A 9,598-nucleotide genomic window follows, 5' to 3' on the forward strand; every position below is an offset into this window, starting at 1 on the left:
CTGCATCTCAGTTTCCTATCTTTAAAATTTATAGCGCTTGATTATTGTTGGTAAGCCCATCAACTCAAAACTGATTCTTGTGTTTATCCAGCTAAGCGCACACATGAACACACACACACACACACACACACACACACACACACTTGCTTAATTTAATTAAGATGAAATTTTACCCTCAATTTTTTGCTTTAAAAGCAAAAGCCAGAGCACCTGGGTGGCTCCTTTGGTTAAGCAACCAACTCTCGATCTCAGCTCAGGTCATGATCTCATGGTTCATGAGTTCAAGCCCCATACCAGGCTCTCCGCTGACAGTGTGGAACCTGCTTGGGATTCCCTCTCTGTCTCTCTCTCTCTCTCTCTCTGCACCTTCTCTGTGCTCTCTCTCTCTCTCTCTTTCTTCAAAATAAATAAATAAACTTTAAAAATAAAAAGTATTAAAAAAAGCAAAAGCCAATTGGTCATCTTAAGATAGTAAAAACAAACAAACAAACAACAAAACATTATTTCATTAATTTCCAGAAAGAAATATAGAAAGAAGACAAATATCTATACTTTTTACAGGCTCAGTTTCATCCACATATCTTTCTGCTCCATAGCTGCTCCCTGCAATAGATGAACATTATCAATATTGACTTCCCGCCAAACTATTGATGTAATAAGTCAAATATGTCACAATTTTAGTAATTATGTGTTTTTCCATAATTGAAGTTCTGAGCACTTATTGTTCTTAATATGCCTTCTCATGTACTCATTCTTTACCAAGGAAAAATGCAAAATTTGATCATTTCAATGGCATAATTTGTTTGTTTTACTTTTTACCGCTTCTGCTCCTTTGTTTGGTTTCTGTGTGTGTCTGTGAGTGTGTAAGGTTACACGACCTGTACTATTTCCTCATTCCTTCCAACTTTTCTCAGTTGGTTCTACAATGAGTGAACTTGGGCCTACCACTGACATCAAGACAACATCATGCTCTGCTCTACTAAACAGCTCCGACCACTTCCTTTCCCACTCTGCACCATACCACTACCGTTGAGAGATGAAAGAAACAATTAATGACAGAAAACAACAAAATATTTTTCTTCTTATCACAAGACTGAGAAACCTGCAGGACTATTATCCTTTCTGGGGCCATACTGAAAATGGTGAAAACATGTTGCATTCATTACAGATGTCAGATTTTTCCAAAAGCACAGAATTAACTCAGTTCTGTACTTCTGCTACATTTACACAACATGTTTTTATTAGCATGAACTGCTTTTGTTACATGCCCAAGAGTGTTTGGGGTACAATTTATAATGAAGGAGAAAACTTATCAGAGTGATAGGTCACATGGAGTTGCTTTCAACCACAATATAACTGGGACCAGAAATAGTGGACAAGTTGCATTTTTTTTTTAATTGTTTTGGTTTTGGTTTTTAATCTTTTCCCTCCAAGCAGCCTTATATGACACCAAAATGAGATCACAATCTTGATCAACTTGTGATTTAGGAAGAATACTGAGAGAATCTAAATATAGTAAAAAACAAATGACTGTCACTGATATCCAGGATAAAATATTTCAACCTTGTTTTTTAGAGGATGGGGTTATTTTACATATCCCAAATTAACCTCAACAGGAAAACTGCCTTATTTTGGGTAAATCAGGAAAACAGAATGAAATATACGACTAGCAAAAATACCTACTCTTTCAAAACAATGGACTCTGTTTTTTGAGGAGATTTTTTTTTTAACATGTATTTAAATCAATTAATGGGAAACAAAGGTAGACCAAAGCCTAAACTTGAGGATTCCTCTTTCCCAGGAAGATACATTCTTTCTGTTGGTAGGATCAATATGGACAGAATAAACAACAGTGAGAAAATAATTCTTTTACAAAGGATCATATGCATTATAATTTAATACCAAATGATGATTTGTCAAATAGAAATCCATCAGTTATTTTTCTTTCCAGAATGATATAACTTTGAAAAATGAAGATTAAATACAGGAAGTAACCAAACCCACAATGGATTCATCCTCATCATGACTGATAACAATAATCATTCACAAAATATATCCTGATGTTCTTTGCATATTCACTTATTAACCACGTTGGCAAATCACCATTTAAACACAAGAGTTGTCCATGAACATCAGGCACATGGCTCTGTACGTTTTCCAGCTATGGATCTATATTTTATCTAAAGGGTAGGACATTAGTTGAGATTTTTATATACTGGTAATTTGGGGGGCAAAATTTAAATCATCATGGTAACTTCTAGCCACTTCATTCTAAATGAATCAGAATGAATTTCTCACCACGTGCGTTAGGCTAAAAACAAAAAGCACTTCTGATATTTGGTCATTTCAAACTTCTGAAATTTGTGCAACACAGTTCTTACAAACAGTGTAAATGGGCCTATTATTTCAAGAGTCAACACATTCCTACTGACACGTACCTCTTCTTAAATAGCCTAAAGTTCTTTTTCATTATGTTAAACAACCATTATCCTCTAGATCTGAACTAGAAAACCCAGGTACACATCACCGAAAGTCTTGTCATGAGTCATTTGGCAATTATGTGAGAATAATTACCCTTGGAATCCTGACTCACAAATAACTTAGCCATTCAACCCACCTTCTTTGTGCAAAAGCTTCATGTGAAATGGGAACCAAGGAAATAAAATAAACGTCTGTCTCCAATATTCGGAACATCTGCATGAGTAAAAATTATTCAAAAAGATACCATGAATTTTTAAAATAAAATGCAGCATGTAAAAATTAAGCACCTGGTCTTTTCCTTTATATTTCATTAAAAAATTCTAAATAGACTATCACCAGCTGTACATTTTACTGCATTTTTTTATTATGGCAGGCAGTCAAAGCAATACTGCATCCTTTCTCATCTGAGCTCCACATACAAATTTATTTATTTAAAAAAACAAAAGAGCAGAGCAGGCCTTGTGTCAGAGGCAACAAAGAGTTAAGGATGCCACACAAACCAATAAAAGACCGTAAAAATGATCCCCAGACTTGATTCCAAATAGAAAGTTTGAGATAAAAGAAAAGTGACATTGTTTCATTTCTTATTCATTCAAACTGCCTAAAAGAAACCTAAAAATTTGGACAAGAAATTTCGTTTAGCTTCAGAGAAAGGATATACTTAATTTACAAGTAAAAACTGAGGAAATTAATGCAGCGAAGTCATCTTACTGGTTCTTTTTGTCACATAACCTGATGATTCGTAAACCAAGCAAAAAGAACATACATGTTATAAGCCTGGAAGCAACACTTTATAAATTTCATAGTTGGCTGACATATACTATAGGGTCAATACCGATCAAGTCTCCATAGTTTTAAGAGAAACTAGGAATAATTGGGGAAAATGTTCCTAAGATAAGCAGGAATCATTAAGTCCCAAATGGGCAGATTATGTTAGCTTGCAATTAGCAATTCTAAATTGTTTTATATAAATTGATTAGTGAGAGGATTTGAGAAGTTGGCCTATCCAATTTAAAAACATTCATTCTGTAACATTTTAAATATTAACACTGATAAAATGCTTCCTTTGTAAAAACATGGAGAAATTCAACTTAATGGCGCTTTTTAAAATATCTACTTGATTGGGTTTTTTTGTATCTATAGGCTTGTGATGTGGACATCTGTCTCCTCTCTATGACTGCTTTTGATGAAGGGGAAAGTCTGAGATAACTTCAGCTTAAATCCAACTTTACCAACAACGCTTCAAAAAAATTCATTTATGCAGCAAATATGTACTTGACACTGAGTGCCAAGTATTGTTCTAGGTGATGAGGATAAAAAGCAAGCAAAACAAGCATGGCCCACACCCTTTCAGCTTCATCTGTAAAATGAGAAATAGCACTGAGATGGCATCTCAATAAATGCAGGTCCCTTCCGCATTCCCTCTCCATCTCGTGTTAATGGAAAAATTGCAACACCAGATAGGTAAGATCCTTAGGTAAGTGACATGTGTCTGCTGTTCGGCTTTCAGAAAATGCTTATCGCCTCTAACAAGAATATTGTCTGTAGTCCTACTCATATGATGAGACACAAAAATAAGATATTTTCTTTTTCTGTTTTGAAAAAAAATGCCATTGAGTTTTTAAGATAAATGTATTATGTTCTTGGATGATAAAGTTAATTTATTGTGATGATTTTAACCATTTTAACCAAGCACTCCAACATGATTTCAATTCATTTACTCATCCAAAAAAAAAATCAGACTTTTTTCCTGCTATGCAACTTAACTAACTACTAGTTAAAACCTTTGAGGCCTGGGGTAAATTAGAAGCTAGAGGGAAACTGCATACTTTTTAGAAATGCTATAAAGCACTAAACATTACTAAGGTCTGTTATCAAGTTCAAGCATACTGTGTATGTTGATTTTAAGACTTACATCTATGCTGTAGTTTTTGAAAATAAATGAATGTTCCATATTATTTGCCTTTAAAACCAAAACTCAGGGAGGAGAGAGATGAGAAATAAGAGTGTGGACTTACCTTTTTGATAATTAGCTACAGTTGGTCTCATATTTGTAAAGACAAGTAAAATCTTGATGTCAATATCATTGAACTAAACAACCAATTTAAAAGAATATAACTCTATATTCTATTTTATTGCTCATAAAATCCTAAGAAAACAGGATACGACCAACAGAAATATTGCTTAAAAACTTACCAATTAATTGGCAAAATTTTCATGATTTCTCCTACCTATTAGGAAAAAAGTAGAAACTACCTCACCTTAGCACATGGCTGCAAAAGGGTTGATAAAATTGTATGGGTTTTGTTTTGAATTGTATTCAAATTAGAATTTTCTCATACGTTTGATCCAGTGAAATATGCTAACATTTGATTTTCACATCAGTGATTAATCACTTGTTTTCCTTTTTTTATTGTTGTGACTCTTTCCAATCTTTACTATAATCTTCCTGGGTTGGAGGGGGGAGGATGCTTCTTAATACTTAGACCTTTAAGAATAAAGAGTTTCAATTAAAAAAAAAAAAGAATCTTAATGTCCCTATTTAATTTATACTATAACATTTCAGTTCCCCCTAAAGAAGAGTAAAAACATTTTCATGGAAAAAAGCTATTTTAGTGACCTTTTGTCCCTCCCTAAGAGGAAGAAGTCTGACAGGTAGATATATGGAGAGTTTGTTATTGTAAATTCCAGATCTTGTGATTATCTCTGACTCAACTTCTGGGGTTTTATCTGGAATTCCTGTGAAGGGTCAACAAGTGTATTACTGCCTGTCTTCACCTTCTTGTGACCCTAATTTTAAAACTACACCTTATAGGATTCAGAAAGTAGATTACAGTGCTGCATTTCAGCAGACAAATTTTGAAATGGGATGCATATGAAAATATATAACTAATTCAAACAAACACAAATATATAACTTTTTGATAATTTGTCTATACCCCATTTGGGAATTTAAAGAAAAAATCTGGTAACTTTTTGAATTCGATAACTTTTCAGAGCCAAATGTTCCATGAAACTCTTTCTTCCTGAAGGAATACGTTTTTACAGTATTGCTATAATTAAGTGATTTTCAGTATAGATATAAGTGTAGATGTATTTATATAAATACATCTTAATGGATAAAACTGTGGTGAAGATTCATATTATAATTTTAGAAAATAGGCAAATTCAGATAAAACAGCACATTTTGACAGTATTACTTGTTCATATATATTAGGAAAATGAAACAAGCAATTTCTGAGTAAATTTTAAGTATATACTTCAGTTCAATGGTCCCAAGCCTTCAATTATTGTTCCAAAGACCGTGAGCACCGGTTAAGGATGACAGAACTATTGTTATTAATTTGGGGATGGTGGAAATTGGTTTACTAAAGAGAACACTTGTAAAATGGATAACAAATACTGGGAACAAATACACAAGAAGAGAAATTAAAGATGAACATCTGGAAAACTACCTGGAATGGAGGTACGGCAGTGAAATGCTTGGAGAGTATGGCTCCAGTGTTGCATAGTGGGTTCCAGACAACTTGCTGGGTATGTGATCTCAGGCAAGTCAATGAACCTGAATATAACCCAAAAGAATATAAAATTGTGCCTATTTTATTTTATAGGTCTGACATGGGAATAAAAAGTTACATGTTTGGCACAATCCCTGGCATAAAAGCCTTTGTTGTCATGAATGTCCCTTGTAAATTCAACAAATAGAATAACTGAATGATAAATAAAATCTTCCAAATATTACAGATGATCCAAAATGCTACTAGAGTCTAAGATATAAGGTCCAAATTAATCACAAAAGCAGTAGTGGGATAAAATTAAATTCTTATTATTAGAAAAGGAAAAGAATTTCAATAAAGAACTAAGCTACGAATTTGGTTTATTGTCTAAAACAGAATAATACATGGAAATCATGAGCTATGGGTGCAACCGTCTTTTGTGTCATACTTGATCCATTTGACATTGTTGCAGACTTACGGCAAATTGAAAGTTGAGAACATTTTAAAATTAAAGGCACAAAAAAAAATCCCTGTAACAATAATAATTAGGTGAGGTGAAGAGGTCTAGCACATTTATATTTTCACCAGCAACGTCTTACTCTTTCTTCTAAAACTGAGAAAAAATTCTGCCATCATTAACATTTTTTTCCAAATAGAGCTTCCGCAATCATTTAAAGATAAACAAGACTTGGAGATGAAACTCTATGAGACCATTTTTACTTATTATCATACATAAAATATGAAAGGGAGCTATTCTTTTTTTTATCAAGTTTTGATGGCAAATTTTGTGAAGCTACATCTAAATATCTCATCATGGTTGTAATTCTTCTTCCACACTTACCCTTCCAGTTGTTGTGGTCCAAATGATTGCTAATACCCTTGTAGTCTTAAAAAAAAAAAAGGCCAGTCAATATAATCAAACTGGATAGGCATTTAAGAAATAATCACAAAGAACTCACAGCAATGTGCATTTTACATAGTGAGCTTGTCACTTGTTTGCTTCTGCCTAGTGTGAAATTAAATATTCTTGACTAATTATGTGATCACTTTTATATCACTGTCCTCAACTGTTTATCTAAACATTATCATTTTATATGTTTATCCCATCTTTCAAATATGTATAGCCAAATCTCTTGTAAGTATCTTGATGAGGTAACTTCATCGTCTATCTATATCTTTACTAGACAGAATAATAGGTAGGGGAAACTATTTTTTGATAGCTCTGATTCACTGTGTGCCACTGATAATTAGTGTATCGCCCTATCAGCAGAAAACATAATTCCAATTATCACTTAATTAAGGCATATTTTCTATGACAGCTAGGACCCAACTAATCCTAATACTTTTATTTTGCCTTTTCAGTTCCTATTTGATTGATCACTTTATTTAATGTACGTACCCCAGTGCTGCAGTAAGATATTGTATATAGGTCTCAAAATATCAAATAAGTCATGATTCGTATATTTCTTCTAACTGAATACTATTATTAAATATTTATAAACAAGGGTATATGTGACATACATGGCTAGTTTAAAAAGTAGTAATAAAATGATTACCAGTGCTCCCACTAATCAGCTTTATGTAGTTGGTACCTTACAGGGATGTCTAAAGCTTCTTATTTTGTCACCCTTGCTTGCAATTCCTGCCCCCTACGAGAGATAACCAATAAATACAACCTGTTCGTTTTGGCCTCAATTTGAACTTAACATAAATAAAGTCATACTGAAGAAACTCATCGGTGACAATGATTTAACACTCAACATTATGTTTTGAGGGATGCTCACATCTATAGTTGTGCATCATTCTATATGAATATGATTCCATTGTTTGCATATATCAAAATTTATTTATGCACCACTGATGAACATGCTGAGAATTGTGTTCTTGTCGGAGCCTCCTCTTGGAATATCAGAGAGACTCTAGGAGATCTATTGCTAGGTCATAGGGTATGTGCATTTTGGACTTTACATGGAAAAGGCAAATTATTTTCTAAAACATACTAAGTTAAAATTTCCACAGCAGTGTGTGAGAGTTTTAAATTTATGTCTCGTGGGTATATCACTGGGCGTTTACCTGATATTTTCCTGATAACTAATGAGCTTAAGCATATTTTCAGATGTTTATTAAAATTTGTGTTTCCCTTCTAAGAAATAACTGGTCGTGACTTTTTCAACACCTTTTCACTGTATTATTTTTTTAATAATTTGTTTTTCTTTTTTTCTATTATTTTTTTTTTAATTTTTTTTTATGTTTATTTATTTTTGACAGAGAGAAAGAGACAGAGCATGAACGGGGGAGGGGCAGAGAGAGAGGGAGACAGAATCTGAAGCAGGCTCCAGGCTCCGAGCCGTCAGCACAGAGCCTGACGCGGGGCTTGAACTCACAGACTACGAGATCATGACCTGAGCGAAGTCCGGCCCTCAACTGACTAAGCCACCCAGGCGTCCCCTTTCACTGTATTATTGAGTTATCTATTTTTTTCTGTGTTTCATGGGAATATATATATGATACTAATCCCATTTTTACTTGTCCTTTCACCTTTTTCAATGAACAGAGTTTCTTAATTTTAATGTAAACAAAACTATCAACTTTCTTACTTTATGTGTTGGGCCTTTTTTAATATTAAGAAATCATCCTTTACTTCAAGCACATAAATGCATTGATGCTGGAAGTTTGAGGTGCTGGTTTTCAAAGTTAAGTTTTTGTCCCCCCCAGAATTAACTTTTGTGGATACTGTGAGCTACAGATCTAATGCCATTTACCAGAGACACTGCTCAGAGATAGGCAAAATGTTGTTATCCTTTTTATTTCTCAGGATGCTTATACCTTGTAATTTACTTCAACATCTTTCAATATAGTTATCTACACTGGATTTTGTTTGGAATGTCCATGATACCTTTCTAAGCTTTCGCTCTGAACCTTTCTTCATGTTTATATTTTAGGTGTGTCTCTTATAAAGAACGTGTAACAAGATTTTCTTCCTATTTGCATTTTGGTAATTTTTAACCAAAGAATTTATTATACTTATGTTTGTTGCAATACTCATATAAAATTTTTGAAATTATTTCCATCAACACTTTTTTCTATTACTACATTTCCCTCTACTAGTTCCACAGCCCACTCCTTATTTTCTATTCCTTTAGTGGTTACCCTAGATATTTAATTTATGTTCCTTAAACGATTCTAAGGTTAATAGTATCATTAACTTGAATAATAGCAGCATATAAATTGGGATCTAATTAGAATAAAGCAAGCGTAGGTCCTTGCATTATTTGGAGAGAGGTTAATGTCTGGAAAACTCTATACCAGAAATACTTTATACTTAATTTTTTTTACTTTTTTGTGAGACCATGCAGGTAACATGACTTGGGGCTTTGAACAGTTAGTGGGAAGGAATTAGTAGAGAGTCTCATGGGAGACTTTTTCCATTCACCCAGAGCTGAAGTATTCACACAAACCGTTTCTGCAGAGCAGGTTTATTGTTGACATCATTTACTTCTCATTATTTGGTTTTTGTTGGTGTTACTATTATTAATCCACAGAGAACATGTCACTTTTGCAAGAACATCAGTTATGACCTCCCAACTTTTGTAAACCCCACATTTTGTCGATCTCTGAGCA

At 33.5% G+C, this 9,598-nt stretch overlaps 1 long non-coding RNA gene across 1 annotated transcript; it reads right to left on the minus strand.

Annotated features, from left to right (window-relative positions):
* Positions 1 to 485: 485 nt before the first annotated feature.
* On the minus strand, positions 486 to 8,044 carry LOC121042093 (uncharacterized). The gene is made up of 5 exons (XR_005795965.1): positions 7,575 to 8,044; positions 6,819 to 6,863; positions 5,936 to 6,042; positions 2,618 to 2,694; positions 486 to 603 (listed from the first exon to the last, which is right to left on the minus strand). It is a non-coding gene; the product is annotated as an uncharacterized LOC121042093 (long non-coding RNA).
* Between the last annotated feature and the right edge of the window lie 1,554 nt (positions 8,045 to 9,598).

This window comes from Herpailurus yagouaroundi, unplaced genomic scaffold (genome assembly GCF_014898765.1).
Source record: "Herpailurus yagouaroundi ecotype Mexico unplaced genomic scaffold, PumYag 184, whole genome shotgun sequence".
NCBI classification, from domain to species: Eukaryota; Metazoa; Chordata; class Mammalia; order Carnivora; family Felidae; genus Herpailurus; species Herpailurus yagouaroundi.